Source organism: Ixodes scapularis, unplaced genomic scaffold, assembly GCF_016920785.2.
Source record: "Ixodes scapularis isolate PalLabHiFi unplaced genomic scaffold, ASM1692078v2 PGA_scaffold7__128_contigs__length_106722199, whole genome shotgun sequence".
NCBI classification, from domain to species: domain Eukaryota; kingdom Metazoa; phylum Arthropoda; class Arachnida; order Ixodida; family Ixodidae; genus Ixodes; species Ixodes scapularis.
In genome coordinates, this window is record NW_024609882.1 from 104,467,388 (window position 1) to 104,490,265 (window position 22,878).

The following is a 22,878-nucleotide window of genomic DNA, read 5'->3' on the forward strand; positions in this document are numbered from 1 at the left end:
GGCAGTAAACGTGGACTCAGCAATGCCGGAACACGTTTTCCCGAGATGATAGTTATGCTCGCAAACCGAGCATGTCATCAGTCTACCATCAGGCAAAATGCCTTTTTGGCAAGCGTCGCAAACAAGGGACATAATCGTCGAATTAAATGGCATTAAAATAAGTAGAAAAAATTTAAGTGCTGTAAGCACACCTAGGCTGGTTACACCAGCGAAACAGTATATCAAGAGCAGCTTGGCACGGTCACCGAGAAAATGGAACTCCTGAAAGCACTGATGGTCGGTTACCGGCAAGGCTCGTCCGTGGATGTTCGCTGATTCGCCCAGGGTTGATGTTGAGTCGCAGAAAGTCGCCGAACGTCACGGATGGGCATGGGCAACGACTGCTGACTGAATGGTCGATGTACGGTAATGGCGGTGATGAACGGGGCTGCAGTCGCGATCTTCGAAGCAGTAAATCGGAAGCCACGACTGGATGTCGATTCTTGAGCCGGTGAGATGAGGTCGCCTAACTCCCCGTTAAACCATTTAGCAGGCAAGTTAAAGGTCATCGAATAAAGATTTTAAATTACATTTCTCAGAGCGATTAGAACGAATGCCCGGACATATTCACTTCTTCTTCTTCCAATCCAATCCAATTAAGATAGCTGATATACGTATTATTGACTACAAAAAAGATTATCGGAGTTTTCTTGGCCGTACTGCAAAAGCTCCGTATTTTCTTTTTTTGGTCTTTGATACGTACTTTAGCAATTTAATAAGTTATATCGCACCGTTATCAAGCCCCTGGTAAAATTTTGTGCCGTCTGTTCGACTATAGGGCGCTGTACGTCGAAATGAAGTTTTGCGGTGTATTACATGGGACCAAAGGGTGTAAGGTGATACCCTTTTTTTTTTAGAGTGTACGTGATATCATCAAAAGAGTAGAGTAGCGTAGGGCTGCACTGCACCAATTACGACTTTGTAACCGATTAATTGTTGGCATTTATTTGTTTATTACTATTGGCTATTCTTTGACAGAAAGAATAACCGGGCGAGTTGGTACGGTGGTAGTCTTTGAACTCCATCAAATATTCAGGTTTGACATTAGTTAATTTTTTCCGCCTTTTTTCATGTTTTTGCTTTTTCTAGCTGCTCTGACTTTTGTAAGGGCGTTCGCCACTACTAAAAAACGTGACATCTAAGCTTCTTTTATTTTTTGCATCACACAATCGTAAACTTAATAAGTGTGCCGGTTCGGTAAACGCGAAGAGACCTAATTTCCGAGGGTAAAAGCTCGAAAAACAACGGACAAGTAAAAGAAACAAACAACACAGGGCGTTGTTTGTCCGTTGCTTTTAGCGCTTTTACCCTCGGAAATATGACGAAGAGACCGCGCGTCTCTACGCTTTCATTGCTTCATTGCGGTGTTCAGTGCCAGTTTAATTATTTTCAGTTTTGGTGGGGTAATTAATCATTTTAATTGTTGCACAAGTTCAACGGATTTTCAAACAAACAAGATTACTGATCTTAACAAGACTTCTTGAAACAGAAGAGAAGATATCTTGGCTCATGCTTTGTCACCGGTGTTACAAAAATTTAGAATTGTTTTAAATTACTAATCTTGAGCGTTTTTCCTATAAAACGTAAGTGCCGGGCGTGATAAAGGCCCACGAACCATGACTTTGGTATCCTCAGCAGACAACTAAAATAAGACTGTCTTTGGTGATATAATTCAACCGCTTGAAAACATCACATTGCCCGAGTCAGAGAGTTAAAAAGCCCGTGTTGAGAGTTTTAATAGATCGTTTAGTCACTCCCGCAACTCCATACGCAATCCGTTCTGGCTTCCGCTATATATACCGTAGCGGAGCCGCGTTTTCGTGTTCTAGTAGAACGTTTGCAGCCCGGTGCAGAATATAGCGTTTCGAGAGCTAACGCAACGGAACTCTTTCTGACACTAAAGCTAAAATAGAGGTTCGTAAAGCGATTGTTAGTAATCTTCTTTTCACGTCTATCTAAATAGTATTTAAATTTATTATCGAGTGCTTATGTTCATGTTTGCTTCCTTTATAAGTACGTCCAGTACGTTTGCGACGAGTTTGAGATCCAGGTTGTTGACGCCGGGTTAGCTGCGCTCGTTTCGCGACATAAAAGGAATCGCGTGATAATAGACTAAGTCAGCCGAATAAAAAAAAAAAAAAACGTAGAAAACGGAATTTTTTGTTTCTTTTATTTAGTGCGAGTTTCGACATGTAGCAGGAGATGGGCGCAGCGCAAACTAAAAAGAAGCAGCGGTGAACCGTTGGCTCTGTCGAATCATGCGTTTCTTCAAGCCCGCGGATCTGCCCTCCGCCCCCACTTTGCCCCTCAACGAGAATGGAATGTCTGTACTACCCTTTCTTCCAACTGGACTCTTCCCGAATGCATAGTTGACCTTGATTTCCGGATCCGTTGCCTCGTCCCTTCCCCGAATCGTCATTGCAGTGTCGTTTCTTGTGCGGGGATATGGTTTTTGAAAAACGCGTGTTCCCGCAAGCCGGTCGTTTTTCCGATGTGGACGGACTACAGCGTGTGTCGGACGGAGTCGCTCGCCGCAACGCAGTGCTTGTTCCTATCGACTGGATATGCTGTTCTGTTTTATACAGAACTGAAATAAACGCCTCACGGATTACCTTTCGCTGTATGGTACGTACGCTTTATTTCAAGAGTATACGTTTCTCGTGGAGGTGACGGCAACCAAGCTACCAAGCGCTCAAGTTGCCGTCACCGCCATTAAAAATGTTTGCGGTGGGAGCGGCGGTTCGACCGCCGCTGCCGCCACGAATATAGAGGAGGAATTTTCGTCCCTTTTTCAAGCGCCACTAGGTCGCGCTGCATGTGGATCGGTGAAAGGGAGGAACAAGGGCAATTTCCTCCCTTCCGTTGGCGACAGGGAGGAACATCGTTCTTTTCCTCCCTTTCTCCTCCCTTTTTTTTTTAGAGTGCGCTCTTGTCACGTTTTTCTCGCTCCTGCTTTATGAAACAAATCGGTGGAGAGCGGCTGTTAGGACAAGACGTCAGAACTAGCATGACCTGTGATTAACACTTTGGGACGGCGACTGAATGCTTGAACTGCCGTCAGACGGCACTTGAACGCTCCGCACAAGTGTCGTCGGACGAGCGCCGCACGACGGCGCCCAGAACATGCCCACGGTTCCGCCGCACGGGAATCTTTCTGAAACTGCGGAGCGAGCCACAGGTTTTGAAGATACGCTCTTTTCAAATAACGAAACAACGCAGGGCAGAAGCATAGTTAGAATCAAGCAGTATAGCTTAGCAAGCACACGGTACAAGACAAAGTTTGAAACAGCAGCCCACTTCGCAGAAACAAAAGAAAGTTGCTTACCGGCGTTTGCACGAGTCGTGCATGGGCGATTCTGAACTTACGGGCGTTGGCAAGACGCAGCGTCTCACAGCTCTCAGTCATCGATTGCTATTCTTGAACACGGTATTCGTAAGGAAGATATCTAAAATATCCACTAAAACGGCTAAAACGTAAAAAAAAGAGATTTTCGAGGCCTCTGGAACTTCAACGACCATTCAGCCGAGCCCAACGGAAGCTGATTGCAATTGAGGAGTTTCAGCGAATATAGGGGGCGCTCCGATCGATCCAACATGGCGGACAAAAGGGGGATAGATTTGCGACGCCCGTAGACCGGTAGCGTATAAATAAAACAAAGCGTGTTGTTCTCTGTTTGTTGCCGTGTGCGAGACGATAATCGTTTCTACCAAAACCTACCGTGATGCTACAGATGAAGTGTTCAAGCCAGTCGAAGGCAAGAAATCTTGCCATAGTCAAGATATGTGTGCAAGTGTTCGACGTGAGCTCTCTCGCTGGAGGAGGGAGGAGGAATAAACGTCTTTATTTGTCTTCAAAAGCTAGCCCATCTGGCTAGGGGAGGCCGAAAGCCCCACCCGGGGTAAGGGTACAGGGGGCCCGGTTGCGGACCTGCCTGTCCCTCAGTTCCCGAGCCTTCTGAACGGCCCTTCGCTGTCCTTCCAGTGTCGTATCCTTGACTCCGGCGTCCAACATCTCAGGCAACGTTCCAGGCGCGCCTACCGGACTGCAGTCCCACAACACGTGCATGACCGTAGCCTTTTCCCCACATATAACACACGCATCCGTTCTGTACACGTCCGGAGCCACATACCGGCCCAACACCGGCGTGAAGATGCATTTCACTTGAAGCTGCCTTAGAAGGACGGCTTCCTCTCTGCTTAGGTTCTCGTGCGGAGGGGGATACACCCGCCGCGCTTCTCGTTTCGCTCGTAATACTTCCCCGTAGCCCACCGGAGCGAACACCGCCGCCCCACCGAAAGCCCGGCCTAATAACTCTCGGGCCATTCGGTCAGGAGCGACATTGCCGCCCATGTGCGCAGGGGTCCACACCACTTCCACCTCGTTACGAGGTTTGCACAGCTTGGCGACTAGAGGCGGAACACGACCGCGCGCGTACCCCCTCACCGCAGTCATCGAATCGCTTAGCACTGCTTTAACTCCTGGCAGGGAAACCGCTAGGCTTATGGCAATTCCTTCTGTTACACAAACATCTCCGCCCCTAACACTCAGGGCCGTCTTGATTTCCCCGGTGGCCAGATCCGTGACAACCGCCACCCCAACTCCATCACGTACAGCTGCATCAACACAGACCGCTCCTCCAGATTTCAAGAACAGTCGCTCCAGAGCTTGCGCTCTGGCCGCACGACGCCCAGCGTCCCTCGTGGGGTGCATGTGTCTCGGGATCGGGCGCACTTTCACACATCTCATGGTCTCATTGGGTAACTCAGCTAGTCCGGTGTTTCCACGACTTACGCCGACTCGGGCGAGAATTTCTCGTCCAGCCGCAGTACCGGCAAGCCTTAACTCCTGAGCTTCTCGGTGTGCCTCAATCATCTCGGTCACCGAGTTATGCACCCCAAGGGCGTCCAGGTCGGCGTTATGCGTGAAAGAGAGCACCCCCAAACCGGCTCTGCAAGCTTTCCGCACCATCGCATCCAGCTTGTTTAGCTCGGCCTTCCACCATTTGAGATATGGCCCTACATACATGATATGGCTGAGGGCAAAAGCCTGGACTAGCCTCAACACTCCCTCTTCTCTGATGCCTCGTCTCCTACTGGAGACCCTCTGTATTAATCGCATGGCTGCCAGGACCTTTGCCCTCAGCCTGTCTAGCATGGCGGAGTTGCCCGCCTTTTCTTGTAACACCAAACCCAGCACCCGAAGCGTAGGCACTTTCGGTATCAACCCTCCGTCCGCGTACAGTAATACTTCTTTCCACGAGCTTCGATGTTGTTGACACATTAAGTACTCAGATTTTTCTGGTGCACACACCAGTCCCGTTCCCTCTAAGTTTTCTTCCACCAGTTCGATACCTCTTTGCAGGGTCCCTCTCACAACCTCGCGTCGTTTGTCTAGACACCACATGGTAATGTCATCGGCGTATACTACATGTGGTATTCCTTCCCGACGTAGAGCACGTACTGCATCCACCATCACTATGTTGAACAACACAGGAGATATCACTGAACCCTGTGGTGTGCCAGCATTACCTAGGTTCCCTTCGCCTACCTCCAGATCCCCGGCCACCAATTTAGCTCTCCTGTTAGACAGGAAATCCTTTACGAAGGCAAAACTTCTATTCCCTAGCCCCGCCTTGCTAACTCCGGTTAGGATGGCTTCATGGGTTACTCGATCGAACGCACTTTTTAGATCCAGACCTAGAATCACCCCGGGCTTCTTGCTTTCCACCACCTCGTGTTTTATGATGAGCATGGCATCTTGTGCACCCAGACCCTCGCGGAAGCCGATCATTGAGCTCGGAAAGTACCCTTTGCTTTCCAAGAACGCTTGCCATCTCCTTAGGATCATATGTTCAAGGAGTTTACATACACACGAGGTGATGGAAATTGGCCTGAGGTGTTCCAGGTCCGGCGGCTTGTTGTGCTTGGGTATTAGCACCAGCTTTGCTACTTTCCAGGGCTCAGGGAGGGCTCCCTCTTCCCACACCTTGTTGTACAGGTCTAATAGTTTCTCTAGTCCCTCATCTGATAGATTTGACAAGACCGAATTACTGATCCCGTCCAATCCCGGAGCTGAGCGACGGTTAGCTTTAGTTAGTGCCGCCCTAAGCTCCCACATCTCGAATGGTTTGTCCAACTCTGGATTCTCTGGCCCTTCGTACCGTACTCCACAAGTTTTCTCACCTTTGCCCAGGAATTTGTTCTTAAGCCAATCTTTGACCTTTTGTACCCCCAGATCCCTTACAGATCTGCCGACCACTTCCTTAAGCTTGCGGCCCTTTGCCGCCTTGGTCGAGTCCTCGTTCAATAAGTGTCTAAGTAGTTGCCATGTGTCTCCACAGTGTAGGCTGCCCTCCGCTCGCGCGCACACGTCGTCCCACTGCTGACGGGACAGCGCTTCGCAATGCTTCCTGATTTCCCCATTAAGCTGAGCCAATCTTTTGCGCAGGGCTCTGTTGCGCCTACCAGTTGCCCTCCACCTCATCCTGATAGAATCCTGTGCCTCTAATAAAGATATCAGTCGGCTATCTACTATGCCCCCTACTGCATTATTTATTGCCTCATCAAGGTTCACTTCCCTTCTCGCGCTTTCAACCGTAGAGCTCTCTCGCTGGTGCAGCTGTCATCAAGTTGAACCGAATGTACGCGGGTCCAAAGAAAGGTACATATCAACAATGTTCGCGCGTTGAAACTATGACGCGTATGTCGTATCTGCGTGTTTATGATAACAGCATGCCATGAAGTATGCACTTTTATGTATGACGTCAGAGTGCTGTGCGCCTGCGTCCGGTATATCTTATCTGTATATATTGAGCCCCGATTTGATGTACCACTAGTTGTTGGTCCCGAGGCTGCCTGTGTTGCACTTCGCAATAAAGTGCTTTGCCAGACTTGCATCCCGGCCCCTAAATGTAACAGCGTACTTTATTTAAGACTAAACTTATCGGTCTGCGGCTACAAATATTTTCGTTGACGTTGCTTAGATGATGTAACCATTCAGGCCTCGCATTAAAAGGTGTCGCGAACTCTTCGGTTGTTCTAGTTAATTGTACTAAAAAGCGGTTGAATGGAAAGTATGACAACTACAGTATACAAGGGACGATTGAGGTCTTTATCCTGCGTTCTATGTATCGAAACATCGGTATCCTTGGTGTTACATTGCGATCAGCTGGTCGCCGATCGTCCTGTTTTTACGCATAATGTAAACAAGCCCCGGAAGCGCCAATCTCATTTCGATGTGCTTGTGCACCCCTTACAAGCCTCGTTTCGGCTCTTGTGGAAAACTTTATTGTAATAGCAATAGTCTCATCGCTCATTCGAGTTGTATGCGCCACGGTGATATTTGCTGACAAACAACTCTGTATTAAATGCGAGAAGGAGAACGAAGGTAAAGCTTTTTAACTGTTTTCTTTTTACAGAACAGGGCAAAGCTTCTAAAACAAGAGCAAACTAAGTTTATATTTGAGTGTGCTCAAGAATGAATGCCGAAGGTGCTTATGCTAAGTGGTAGATGTACAGAGTTGATTTTCTGTTTGCCTCTGCATTGTAAATTGGAAGATATGTATCAGCAGAAGATATGTGTCCTTTTGAAAATGTCTTTTATTAGGGCAAAAATAGGTTTTCATACACAACTGAAGAGTTGGCAACACCATTTAATACGAGGCCTGAACGGTTACATCATCTAAGCAACGTCAACGAAAATGTTTGTAGTCGCAGACCGATAAATTTAGGTTTAGATAAGTATGCGTCATAGTTTCAGCCTCAAACACGCAACATTGTTGATATGTACCTTTCTTGATAACTGCACCAACGTGAGAGAGCCCACGTCGTTGAACGCTTGCACGCATATCTTGACTATGGTATGGCAAGATTTCTTGCTTGAAGTGAAGATCATCTCGCTACGACTAGCTACGACCACCCACCGCAGCGATGCAGGCATCGACGGGGCGCAACGCAGTCAGTCGCCGTCACCCGACGCTGCTCATTTGGCATTCACGGCTTTCCACCCAGGTGCTTCGTTTGTACTTGGCACCTAGTGTTATTTTCTGTGCTTGTGTGTGCTCAGTGGCTAGATATGGGCCTCAAGAGCAGTTCTTCAGGCTCAATAGCGTTCGCTGAAGAACTTCTGAAGAAAATGCCACCCAAGAAGAAAAGCACGAAGACACAACGCACCAGCTTGGCGGACTATGCACTGGGCGCGGAAATCGGGCCCTGCAGATTATACACCAAATGCAAACTATCTAAACAAAACAAAAACATTTTTAGGCTCAAATTGGCTTTTGCGGACTATACGCCTGGACACTGGTGCCCGTTATTATGCATTGTATATTCACTGCTGTTTGTTGTGGCTTGAGACTGCCTTCCTGTAATGATGCAGAGGGGTCCACTGAACCTTGAAATGAAGATATTTAAGCACATTTCGATGCAATGTCCCTTGAATTCAGAGGGTCAGGGAAAAGGTGTGCTATTACCTAATTTGCCAACAGCACACCAATGGTCACGATCAAAACTCACTGAGTCAATGGGCAGTTTTTCACCACAATATTTATTTCTGTGTAATCACCAATTTGGTCCATTAAAAATATTGAGGCTGTAGCCTATAGCACATCCATTCTGGATCTACAAAGCTTATGCTGTAGACATGCATCATCACATGAGCATGTTTCTTATCAATCTTAGAAGTAAAACGCTAGTTATGCAACGAAATTTCCATATCACCACATTTTTTAGCAAATTGAATGATCCCACCTGTCACACTGTTAGCTTTGAAAGTAAACCAATTCACAATACCACCAGTGGCATACATCGTGCAAAGCATTAGTGCCGCATGGGGCACAAAAATGTCCTAACTAGGGAAGCAAACTTAATCGATCGTGTTGATTAAAGCACTTAAGTACGGGAGAAATTATCAATCAGAAGGTCACTTGAAAGGGAAGTTTTCTCGCTGAACGAAAATGACTTTATTGGGCGTTCCGCAATGTAAGGCAGAAGACATTCACTCCGTGATCGGTACAGAAGCATTTGCTTAGCAGTCGGTCGTGCGGGCTAAAAACAACACGAATAAAGGTGGATTAGAAACGCGATAGATTCGCCTTTGCACGGAGTACTTACACTCCAAATCGTGTCAACATAAAGCGACTATGGCAAACCTTGCTAGCAGCAATCTTCAAATTTATCCGTGTAGTCGTCGCACCCGTGCACCAACCGAAAGCGTTGCTGCAAGCCCTTCCGCCGTCAACTTTGAGTCGCTGTTGAGTCTGAAGAACTGCTCTATGAGGTCCATATCCAGCCACTGAGCACATTCACAAGCACAGGAAATAATACTCGGTTTTAAGTACAAGCGAAGAACCCGGGGCGGAAAGCCCTGAATGCCAAACGACCTGCGTCGGGCGACGGCGACTGACTGCGTAGTACACAGGATGCGCTCCTTCGACGCCTGCATCGCTGCGGCGGGTGGTCGTAGCTAGTCTTAGCAGATCGTGTCAGCTCTGTTGCTCGTACCGAAACACTAAAGCCGCGTAATATTCTTCGCGGCCAACGCATATACACAAAGCCAACGCCCAGCGAACCTATCCCCCTCGTTCTCTTTCGGCGACCGGCCGCCAGGGCGGTGACACCGTCGCTGAAACTCCTCAATAGCGATGGTCTTGCGTAGTCTTCAAGAGTCTCTTTTCCTTTTTATTTATTGTTATTTTTTTAGAACGATACTAAGCAAATTATTATTCTATTAATAACAATAAGAATGTCCTTAAAATAATAATGTAAAGCATTACAAAAAGTGAGTAAATCTTAGGTTTTATTTAAACTTTAGGTTGTTTCTGTTTTGTGTAAACCGAAACCGAAACTAACTTAAGCAACGTTTCCTTCATCGTAATTGTTCGCGTGTGTGTGCGTGCATGCGCGTGCGTGTGTTTGTGCGCGCGCGTGTGGATGCGTCCGTGTGCATGCGTGTGCGCGTCTCTGTTTGTGTGTGCGTGTGCGTCTGCACGTGGGCGTGGGTTTGCGCGTGTGCATGCGTGTGTACGTGCGTGCGCGCGTGTATGAATGCGACTGCGAATGCGCAAGCGTCTGTTTGTGCGTTCTATTGCACTGCGCCCGCAAGAAGAACATTTGGATGTCCCTGGACACTGTTAAAGGTGTATTCACACGAGGGAGAAATCCCGGGGATTTCTCCCCGGCACGTGCATCCAAGGACGAAAACGTCAGGCTTTGCGATGTGCAAAAGCCTCGCGTTTTTATCTCGTGATGCGCGCGTGCCGGGGAGAAATCCCCGGGATTTCTCCCTCGTGTGAATACCCCTTAAAACACTAACTTATTGATTATTATTATTATTATTATTATTGTTGTTGTTGTTATTGAAACATAGCCCTGAGTCTTTAGACACAGGGCTCTAAACTTTTCTATAGCTATTTGTAGCTGTATCTATAAATTTCTAAGGCCGACCATGCTAAGCTACAGGGGGTGAAAGGCCTGCCCTTGAATTTTCCATAGACGACCATAGGCCATTTTTGTATGGGATGTCTCGGACTGGTTTATTTTGGGATTTGCCTCTTTATGTGTGTGAATTTTTGTGCATGTCACCATATTCTCAAATTAATATTTTACTCATGTTGACATGGTCATGTGACAGGTTCTAGCAGCATGCCATTAATATTTGTCCAACATTTTCACTATATTTTGATTTCATGTTGACAGATATAAACTCGAGACTAACTGATTTTTGTACTGTACACTTCCATGAAATAAATATTTGTAAAAAATACTAGTATAGAGCATTTCACCCTACTTTCCAATTTCTGAGCATGGAGTGATTTGTAAGAAAATGAAATATGAACTCATATATAAAATTTGCTTTGCAAACATAAAAATTGTATGTAAGAGAGGCACTTTATTATCAGCTATTTGCATGAATTGCAACTGACATTATAAAAAATTAGACTGCTAACAACTGTTGCTTTTCAAGCAGAAATCTTACCTGTACATTATGGACAGAGCCATATATAAGCTTTCCAAAACCATTTCACAATTTTTACTTAGCACCCTTCTAACATTCTTCACTAAATGTAGGGTGTAACACGAAACAGCACCCTTTTCGGTAAAATTATAAGGTTGTATTCCTAGTTTTTAGGGTGTTAAAAGGGTGTACCCGAGGGTGTAAGTTGCTACAACACCCCTTTTACACCCTTAAAGGTGTAAGAACTTTTACTGTGTAGTACGGCCGAGCATCACTGGCGTCAATCACCACGATAGCGTCAATAGCGTTACGGCGTTGCCCACCACCCGTCAACAACCACGTTGTTAACAACAAAACCAGCGTTCTGCACATCTAGGTCGAGATGTTCATTTTCTTTTTTTTTTACGCGTGGTTCGATTTTGAACGTTTCCGTTGCGGTTTCAACCGAAGCTGTTAGCTTTCGTTGGCTCGGGAAATCAGTATCCTAGCACCTATATAAAACATTACTGAGACTAGCTTAAGTTTAATCAGTATATGAGAGACGTCTTGTTTAGGCTCTTCCAAAACACAAAGCCTGAAATATCCAATCTTATCCGATTCAAGCACAAGCTGATCGGGAAGCGTGCCTATCGTGGCGGTTTACTAAGCTGAGTGCATTGATACACCTATAGGTTTTTAAGGTAGAGAAGGGGGCTTATGGTCGGCGTACAAGTACACTGGCTGGGTAACGGAGGGTGCGTCTTCCAGGAAAGGGGAGCATGTGCGCCCGATGCACCCGACTACGACTTTTTTTTCTTCGAGTGCAGTTGGGAAGTAAATATGTGGAGTACTAACCGAAAAATCGCGGATGTGGCATTCGCGCTAAGAGTGCCGCGCAGCGACAGAGCGGTATTGCGCGAAGATGACGTGGGCGCTGTTTTCGTATTTTATTTTCATAGAACAACGACGGGAACACTATTTTCCCACTTCTGGTAATTATCCAAATGAACATATCACACGACAGTGCTAGTTAAGACAGTAAATAGCATTTCAAGTCTAAAGAAAAAAAAAATCTTAATAAAACGGTGATCGTTTGCTTGCGCTAACAGTGTTCACGCGATGCACGCACTGATATCCTGCCAACCAATCGCTCATGATGCTTCTCTCGCTGCCCGTCGTTATGCCAAAGTTTCGTCAACGCGATGGAAGTTTAGATTATTTGTGTCCCTGCGGCGAAACTGAAAATCAGCACTTTTGGCCGAACACTTGCTGGCCGTGTTTATGCCCCCGGCGGCCAAGTTGAAAATCAGCAATTCTGGCCGAACACTTGCCGGCCATGTTTATTTATGTCCACGGCGGCCAAGCTGAAAATCAGCACTTCTGGCCAGACACTCGCCGGCCGTGTTTATGTTTCCGGCGGCCAAGCTGAAAATCAGCACTGCTGGCCAAACACTTGCCGGCCGTGTTTATTTCTCCGGCGGCCAAGCTGAAAATCAGCACTTCTGGCCAGGCGCTTGCCGGCAGTGTTTATGTCTCCGGCGGACAAGCTAAAAACAGCTAGTTTTTGACCAGACTTTTGCCGGCCTTGTTTATGTCTCCGGTGGCCAAGCACTTAAAGTGGCCAAGCTGTCCAGACACTGGCCAACCGTCGGCCGATCGAAATTCACTTTCTGGTGCTGCTTGGGCACCGACCACGTGAACCTGCCGCCGCGATCAAGTGTTATCGTACCCGTCGTTGCCGATACAGCTACCTGCGGCGAAGTTGCCCTGGAAGGCAACCTTCAATTGCTCCTGGGAAGAAGAATAGGCATCGCAAGAGGAGTAGCTGAACTTCAGGATGGGCGGACTGTGGTCCTCGTGACGAACTTCCGAAATGAAACGCAGCACCTCACGAAAGGTGCCGCCGTGGGCCACGTGGAGGAACTTCGAAACGCCGCAGCGCCACGATTACTGACGAAACCTCGCCACCTCAGCAAGACAGTACGTCGCCAGCGCAGCTCGACATTGACCCTAAGCTTCCGAGCCCGAAACGACGGCAGCTGCTTAACCTCCTCGCCGAATACCGTGACTGCTTTGCGACGTCGTCGAAGGTACGCCAAACCGCCGTTGCGAAGCACCCCCTTACAAAAATTTTTAACGAATTTCATTTGACAGTTTATGGAGTCTACTCATTACATCTTTTCGAGTCTCAATAGAAATGCAAACGAGTTTTGTAACGAGTCCGTAAGGAGTTTACGAAAACTATTGGCCACCGCGTTCCAATTGATGTTTCGACAAAGCTACCGCATAAAGTTTCCAATGTATTTCATATGAATATAATTTGAAAGTCTATTGACACCGTTTCGAGTCTGTGTTGAAAAACAATTGATTTTTTGTAACGAGTCCCTAAGGAGTTTACGAAAACTATTGGCCACCGCGTTTCAATTACGGTTTTGCCGTGTCACCTCATAAGAATTTCTAACAGATCTCATTTGAAAGTCTAGATACACTGCTTTGAGTCTCTGTTGAAAATCAAATGTTTTTTTCTACCACGTTGTACTTGAGGTTTTGACGTGCCATCTCATTAGGTATATTCCGACGAGTCGGAATATACCAAATGAGATGGCCCATCAAAACCTGAATTGCAACGCTGTAGAAAATAACATTTGATTTTCAACAGAGACTCAAAGCAGTGTATCTAGACTCAAATGAAATGTATTAGAAATTATACTCCTAGCATGGGTTTCTAGATGGACGGCTCTAAGGGGGAAGACGGCAATCGGTTGCATAACATGTGGTCCGGATCTAACCGTTGTTTTGAGGGAAGGGGAAAGTGAGTGCAAGTGTTTTACTTATATGTTCACCTATATACGCATGCAAGGTTCGGAAAATGCCTGCATAAAACCGTGGGAAGGAGTAATAACTGGTTTATTAAAAATGCAAAATTCGAGTATACGGTACACCGCCTTCGTGTTCATGGGGGACCTTGTACTGCCTTCGTGTCCATGGGAGACCTTGTACTGCCTTCGTGTCCATGGGAGACCTTGTACTGCCTTCGTGTCCATGGGAGACCTTGTACTGCCTTCATGTCCATGGGAGACCTTGTACTGGTAACCTATAAAGAAAAAAGATGCACAGTTACACGTTGATCTGCTTATCTAAACTTCAATGTCCGCGCAAGGTATCCTGATCACAGCGCAGCAACCTCAGCGCTGAATCAGTATTACAAACCGGGACATCAGTCCTTTATGAATGGAGGACCCTCAGAACACACGATACAGGCCATGGAAGTAGCAGTGACTCGTTGCCTTAACAGGACTGAGTTAGCGCTGCACTGTATGTGTGAACCAGCCTTAAATGCAGAAAGTCACATTCAAGATTCCTACATTTTTGCTCACCCAGGCACTTAATTTACACACTACCTTGATAGTTTAATGAGTGGCACTAATAACACTGTCAGGGGCACCATAATGCAAAAGTATATTTTGCCCCCGAGTCTGCGAGAATCAATCGCTCACTGTTTTGCCGCCGCATTGCACTCTTTTTTATTTCGGCTTTTGAAAAGCTCTTCCAAAGATAAGCCAGCAGATGTTGCCGCTTATGAAGTTTACCAAATTCGAACATAGAGAAGCTAAGACTTATAAGCATCTCGCAGAATTAATATGGCAATTCGAGCCAATGATCCATGATCGTAGACAAGGGCCGCAAAAAACACATGGACAATAAGTGGTGGTAAACACTGGCACCAGTGTTTTATGCCCACAATTGTTGTCCCTGTGTACTTTTATTTACTTTTTTGTTTGTTTACTATCTTGAAGAAGTATTTCTAATCACAACGGACACGAAGGAAAGGGTAATAGGGTTCTATGCGGGTCATAAAGCCATGCTCCGAATGGGTGAGTGTCAACTGCAGCTTTCACAACAGTGGCGGATCCAAAGGGGGGGGGGGGGGGGCCCCCCCATACAAAGTTGACCCCCCTCGCTCCCCCCTTTTCGGAGGGCAATTTGATATGAGTGGACCCCCCTTGCACAAGAAAGAATGGGAGAATAGTATCCTTAAAAATTTTCCACCCACACCAAAACGGAGGTCTGGATCCGCCACACTAAGTTTGAATTATTGGGAGGATCGAGACATCAGAGGCCGAATTCAAAAAGCAAACTTACGATAAAAATTTGCGTATGACAAAACCCGAGAAGAAATCATTATTAACAAAACAAGATTGTCGCAACTTTTGTGTGACTTACAACGGAATATTACGACATTATCCAAAGTGTCTCACAAACTTTTTAGGGCAAACATGGCCGCACATCACTTGGCTATTTCGCTGCGACCAGCAATGAATATAGAAGCGTGGGCAAGAGGCATGTGTTTTGCGCACTGTTCACATGCATCCCTACTTGAAGCAGCCTAAGGACAATGCTAAACTACACAGGGAGGATTCAGCCGACGAGTCTGCCGAGCTGTCCATCCTGCCCGTTAGAGCTAACGAGGTGCAGGACTGCGATCAACGGCGAGATGCGCCAATGAATCAACGAAAGAAAATGCCACACAAATCTTCAGTGCACCCAAAAGGATCCTTCACCTATGAATGGCGTGAACCTGATTTGGTGATCACTAGCGCCCTCTCATACTTCAGTAGTGATTTTCAAAGTGGTGAGCAGCTGTGCGACTCTACCACACTAAAAGGCACATTCCTGACTGGATGTGCCTTTTTAATGCGAAAGCATTATATCTCCACGGAGCGGAAAATCCGAGTTGTACCAAACGTTAACAGAGGAATAAAAGAAAGAATAAAATGTGCTTCCACGGTTGAGATTTGAACCCAGTGCTGCTGTGTGAGAGCCGGGCATGCCAGCTGCTCTGCTATCTCAGCCGCTTCGGAATGCGACATTACTCTCCCCTCAAAAAGAAGCTTGTCCCATTACAGCAAAAGACGGCATGTCTTTACCCGCTCTTCGTCCCTGTTTATCCGAGGCTGTTTTTTCATCATGTTTGACGGCATCGGCGTTGATGTGCCCGAAAGATGGTCATAAAAATATGTCCTCGGTTCGATGACATCACACTCCACGTGACGACATGACGTACCATGATGTGTGACGCCGCATGATGTAATGTAAAACAAATATTAGAGGGGCACTTAGGTATCCCTACGTGGATTGAATGCGAAAGCATTGCCATTCCTAACAATAGAGGGGAAAAAGAAGGAAGTGTCGTTAGGAATGGCAATGCTTTCGCTTTCAATCCACAAAGGGATACCTAAGTGCCCCTCTAATATTTTGTGTGGAGTAGAGCTCAAATAAACGCCATACAGTGCAGTATATCCACGATTAAGTTGCTGCTAGTCGTGAGGCTTAATGTTTTGCACCAACAATACCATAGTTTTTCCTCGGTTGCGACGAAGCGCCACTGCGCTACGAACTTGCTAGAAATTTCTGCATACGCGACCGCTTTCTTCTGGAAACCTATAGTGACCTGCCACTCACTTTTGGCCAAAGAACAGTGAAAATACCAGATGTGAAAACAGCCATAACAAGCATTAAAGAAATCAAGATGGGGGTCATAGCATTAGCTTCTTAACGTGGCGAGACTAGCACAGGATTTCTGTTACTCGCCGTTTATAAGACAGGAGTCGACTTTTTCCGGTCTGATCTTGAAAACAAAGTTTGGATCGGTTAATTTTGTAGCAGAAGGCCCGTGCTTTCCCATGTGTAGGGTAATTTTCTCGGTTCAAAATATGACACCGAGTCCTTCCCATAAAAATGCATGGGTGCCCGCTAGGACTCTTCGAAATGATTAAATTAACTGAGGTCATGCTATACTCTGTTGCCACTCTAGAATAGCAAAGCCCCTCCCACAAAGCCCTTCACTCTTTTTAATAAGCACACACTAGAGAGGAGGAAAGCCAAGAGGACACCGCCAATCATGGCGAGCAAAGGGAATTATGGGAGGGGCTGTGCTATTCTATAGTTGCAACGGACTATAACAAAAGTTTACAGTACCATGAAAACAAAAAGACCAAGTATGCACAGAAATTTGCAGGAAGTGTAGCAGGGAAAGAATAGAAAAAACTGCAGCTGCAATATTTACCCTTTAAATTTCCCTCGACAGCAGAGCAGACACGACATGCTGGTCGTCTGAGCCTGGAGGGCCATCCCCTTGTACTGGGAGCACATGTAGTCTGAAACAAACAACAAACAAAAAATTAAATGCATGGACAATCCGCACATGCTGTTATTTCGCTTCATTGGCCGCTTCAGAGAAAGCAAGCATGCACACCGTTGTCCAACCATGTCAACATGTCAACTGCTAGCCGAATCTTCCTGCCGCTAGGATTAAGATATTGCTTGCGCTATAAAAAAAAAGAAAAAAATTACACACTACCCAGCTGGCACGCTGAAAGTTCAAACATTGAAGAATCTAACTCATAAAACTTCAATGCACGAGCTACACCTCGTGGACAATACACAAAAGTATGTTCAGTGTAAACCTTGGTGCACTGCAAGGCTGCTTTACCTCAGCCAGTTTGGAACATCTGCAGTTTCATTCTTTTCAAGATATTATGACTGAAAATTTGTGACAAATTAACTGGGTTAAAATTTTTTAACCGACACCCGGCCTAAATATTTAGGAAGTATACTAGTGGGATAATTTCTAACTTACCATAATTATTTTCGGCATCCTGAAGGCGTCGCTTCAGGGTCCAGTTTTCATATTGGATCCACCTCACCCTCACAGCTGCAACCACACTGAAATGTTTGCAAAGTTTCAGGCAGGGTAATAAACGTCTGCAGTTTCTCTCGAACACCGCTGTCACAAATTTTGTCTTTTTTGTCATTTTGTTCTGTTTAAGGGTGGTTTGGGGGAGGGTCAATTGCGATTCTCGCACATGTTTACCTAAGCGCCAAAGGCATGAGCTTGGATGAGACTATACTCCCTTTCATACTTAGGGTGCAACGCTGTCAAAGCGCGATCGTGGGGCTTGATCTCGTTGATCATTTGCATGCCTTCTCGCGCAAGCAAAACCGTAGATAAAGCCACGCACCCGCGCTAGTAGCTTTGACAGCGTTGCACGCTAAGTATGAAACAGAGTATAATGCCGGCCGAACTTCAAACCAATGGGAAGAGGAAGACAAGAAGAAGGAAGTGGGACTTGGAGCGTTTCAGGTTGACCAACCACGAACCTGTGACAACCGCATAGGTCATTCAACACACGTCCCATACCACATAAACACTGCGTCAAACTGCATTTTGAAGTCAGTCCCAGTTCCAACGGTGTATGAATAAAGGCATCCATTTCGTGGCATGCCTTGAAATGAATCGAAGTGACGCAAGCTGGGAACACACTGCTGCTGCTTCATTTGGGAATAACTGCGGCCCTCGGCTTTATCACATCACAATTGCAAAATGAAAGAGAAAAAAAAAAAAAGGCAAAAGGAACAATTGCTTCATCAATCTAACCGACAAATGTAAACCCAGTTCAATTCTAGAAAGCCAGGGGACCGAAGTTTGTCCTAACAGTACAATCCAGTCCACTTCCATAACTTCAAAACAAAAGATGGATATCCTCTTCAACCATATTGACTGAAAAGGAATATTGGCTCTGCATGAAGCGAATTCCAAGGAAGTCTAACTTCTGAAATGTAATGAAGTATTATCAATGTAATCAATTTATAGTTGAATGACATCAGTACACTGCTAAACCAATAAGACATTTTCTAAAGCAATGGAGTGAAAGTAGCATTAGGAATTCAATACATGCTCTGTTGACATAAGCTACAATTTCTTGGACCATACACAGAATGAGTGGCAACTTTTCATTACGCTACACATAGAACCAAACATTAGGACAAATAAAGCAAACCCAACTAATTAAAAAAAGAAAAAAAAATTCTAGCTTAACGAGAAAACGTGTGCCGAAAAAATAGGGAGTTTTAGAATATCGGGCGCTACTTTACCGCGCGTTACGGACGGTAAAATAGCGAGGATTGCGGCGAAGAGTTTTAGAAAGCGTTTCTCTGCCGGGGACCCCCCAAAACGCAAGCGTCTCGCGCTTAAAACGCCACCAAGATGATAATGTAGTGATTGCGCAGGCGAGCTGGTGGATGTTAACCATTTTGTTCTTAGCCCGAGACTGAGGCAGGAAAAGAGGAAAGTTTCGAAGTAGAAGAAAAATGAACAGTCGAGGACACGTCCTCGACTGTTCATTTTTCTTCTACTTCGAAACTTTCCTCTTTTCCTGCCTCAGTCTCGGGCTAAGAACAAAATGGTTGCCACCAAGATGTCGCGACAGCTTTTATTTGGAATTTAGAACGTTTAATCTTGAAAATTAAACAAGCTTTTTGTCCAGAGTAACATTTTTATAGTTGTTTTATACTCAATGCCGCATGTTTTGTTTTTGTCACTGCCAAGCTGCTCTGTTGTACCAAAGCATTGAAGGGCTCTGGTTGTACTTACGAAGCCCAGACGATCCACTACCCAGGCATGCTTAGATGTCTGCCACGATCGTAAGTACACGCGCCTCGATAGCTTTGCGCCTCGATAGCTCTGAGCTGTGAATCCAGCGATCCGTGGCGTTTTGAAAACGCTTCGACCATACCGACCGCGGGCGCCGAGTGCGACTCACGCAGTTCCCGAGCGGGCGACGGCGTCGAAGACGCGATCAACGGAGATGTCGTGGGCGCCGCCTTTTGCGGTACCCACGCCATTATCGAGAAATAACGGGCCCCAAAGCTCGAGTCCGAAGCTTGTTTTCGGTCTCCGCATGCACAGCAGCCACGAGATTACTCTAAAACTCCATAATGTTCACTTCTCGTTCAACGCGTACAATGCGAACAAAGAAGTATGCTTACCAACTGCGTTGAGTTGCTCGTTCTGTCGCGTCGTCGGTCTCCCGCGCTCTTCTTGAACATAATCATCACAAGAAAAACTTCACAGATAGATAAACTTGATTAAATTAGCACATTTCCATGTCTAAAGGCCATTTCCATCCCGCGACTCACCCAACGGTCGGCAAAACTGGCGAAACTGGCGAAACCATGGCGGAAAAAGAAAAAAACAAAGAACTGGTGTCGCTACCGATGGGGCGTCGAAGACGCGATCCTTAAAATATGAAACCGAAACCAGTAAAGTTACAATACTGAAACCGAAACTGACCAAATCGCGGTAGTGGGGCGCTGTAAATAGGTCTGTTCCTCTGGTCTGTTCCAGAGCCGTTTATGGTCTGTTCACATGATGCATCGTGTTGGCGAATCTTGTGGCGCAAAGCTAGGTTTCGAGAAACAGATTCCCCGTCTGAACTCGACCGAAAAAAGTGGCGCGCCTCCGAAAAAAGTGGCGCGTGTTTCTCACTTCTGCAGCAATTTTTCGCTGAAACCTCACCGACGCCCGTCAATCACCCGAAGGAGAAACGCGGACGCTGCCAATGGCCGCTCGACTTCGCTATGACGTCTGACCTTCGAGGAGGAGCGAGCTTTTGGAGGAGTTTGATTTTTGGCCGATCCCGTATCCGAGCTTTGCCGAAAGAAAACAAACAAACATGGCGAGCGACAAGCCCCCCTATGCGACAAGCGAAGAAGCGGTGCGTACGGGCGACGAGTCTTGGTCCTACTCGGTTGCAGGTGTGTGAACGGCGCCTACAGTACGGATTGGGGGCGCGGTGCAGATTCGTCAATAGTCGCGGCGGGTGTAAGCACCGTATAGAAACATGATGACTGGGGATAACGTTTTTTATTAGCGGTGTAAAAATGTCTAAAATGCTTCGAGATCATCTCGCGGTTTTTTCCCGGGTTTGGCAGGACTAGTAAACCCAGTGAGCCGAATCTGACGAAATTCATTGAGTGGCATTAATAAAACAGGCTGTCCCTTCACACTGTGCGTACTTCATATCATTTTGATGCGAAACGCTTGGTATTCCCGGTGCAGATGACAAGGTTTGGCGGAATTCTCGTGAGTCAATACGTCACAGGTTTCGCGCGTCAAACTCCACGTTTGAACAGGCCGATTTCGCGAAATCTTGGTTTCGCTAAACTGTGGCGCGTTGAAGAGATATATCGTGTGAATAAGCCTTTAGGAGTAAAAGAGAGTGAATACAGTTATTATTTTAAGCACAGGAAAGAAATCTGTATATCAGAACTAGCACCGACGCGCTATTTGTTTCGGGTGCAATGCAGTAGGGAGTAGATTTATTGATTTGTTTTTTTTCTTTGATAACACTCATTTCAATGTGTAATGAGTAAACTCAAAAGAATTGCTATTGATTGGGTAACGATAAACCTCACTTGAATTTGTAATGAGTAAACTCGAAAGAATTGATATTGATTGGGTAACGATAAACCTCACTTGAATTTGTAATGAGTAAACTCGAAAGAATTGATATTGATTGGGTAACGATAAACCTCACTTGAATTTGTAATGAGTAAATTCAAAAGAATAGATATGGAGTGGGTAATGATAAAACTCATTTAATGATGAGTTTCTTATGAGTTTCATTTGACTCTATAAAAACACATTAGAAGCTCAATTGAAACTCATTGTTCATTTTTGTAAGGGCCGCATCGTTACCGAGGACGACGCGCGCCCTGTGCATCGATCGCCGTACAGAGTCTCCGTTAAAGAAAGGGAGATAATCCAGGAGCAAGTTCAAGAGATGCTGAGAGACGACATAATCCAGCCTTCAAATAGTCCGTGGGCCTCTCCAGTCGTGCTGGTTAAGAAGAAGGACGGAACGCTTAGGTTCTGCGTGGACTCTGAACGCCGTGACGAAGAAAGACGTCTACCCGCTTCCCCGCATCGACGACACTCTAGACCGGTTGCGCCAGTCTCGATATTTCTCATCGATGGACCTGAAGAGCGGCTACTGGCAGATCGAAGTCAACGAACGGGACCGAGAAACGACAGCCTTCGTCACGCCGCACGGACTGTACGAGTTCAAAGTGATGCCCTTCGGACTATGCACGGCGCCAGCAACGTTCCAGCGTGTCATGGACAACGTACTGGCAGGGCTGAAGTGGCAGAGCTGTCTCGTCTACCTTGACGACGTCGTAGTGTTTTCAACTGACTTCGACGAGCACTTGCGACGACTCCGAGCTGTTTTTCAAAGCTATACAGACCGCCGGGCTCACCCTCAAGACGTCAAAGTGCCGGTTCGCCTATGACGAACTGAAATTTCTAGGCCATGTGGTTAGTAGCGAAGGCGTCCGCCCAGACCCTGAGAAGACTCGCGCCGTCGCGGCATTCCCAGCGCCGCAAGACAAAAAGGCCGTGCGAAGATTCCTCGGACTTCGTGCCTACTATCGACGCTTCGTTCGGGATTTCGCAAGGATTTCCGCACCGCTCACAAACCTCACGAACGACGCTGAGAAGTTCGAATGGGCCGAGGAGCAGCAGCAGGCATTCGACGAGTTGAAGCGAAGACTCCAGACTCCTCCTGTCCTTGGACACTTCGATCAGGATACGGAAACCGAGATTCACACGGACGCTAGTAATGCAGGACTTGGCGCGGTACTGGTTCAAGTACAAGAACGGACCGAGTGAGTCATCGCCTACGCAAGTCGGACATTGTCCAAGGCGGAGAGAAATTACTCCACGACTGAGAAAGAATGCCTTGCGGTCGTCTGGGCAATCATGAAATTTCGTCCATACCTATACGGGAGCCCGTTCCGTATAGTCACGGACCACCACTCGCTCTGCTGGCTTGCGAACCTCAAGGACCGGTCAGGACGCCTCGCTCGATGGTGTCTCCGACTACAAGTGTTCAACATGACCGTGGTCTACAAATCAGGCCGCAAGCACAGCGACGCCGACTGCCTGTCCAGAGCTCCCGTTGAAACACCTTCCGGCAGCAGCGACGACGATGACGACGAGTGTTTCCTGGGCGCAGTGAACACCGACGACATGGCCCGACGTCAACGGGGCGATACTGAGCTGC

General features: G+C 46.6%; 1 long non-coding RNA gene across 1 annotated transcript; it reads right to left on the reverse strand.

The window, feature by feature from the left end:
* Nucleotides 1-14,008: 14,008 nt before the first annotated feature.
* LOC120849430 lies at nt 14,009-17,669 on the reverse strand. Its single transcript, XR_005717920.2, has 3 exons — nt 17,613-17,669; nt 17,040-17,130; nt 14,009-14,066 (listed from the first exon to the last, which is right to left on the reverse strand). It is a non-coding gene; the product is annotated as an uncharacterized LOC120849430 (long non-coding RNA).
* Between the last annotated feature and the right edge of the window lie 5,209 nt (nt 17,670-22,878).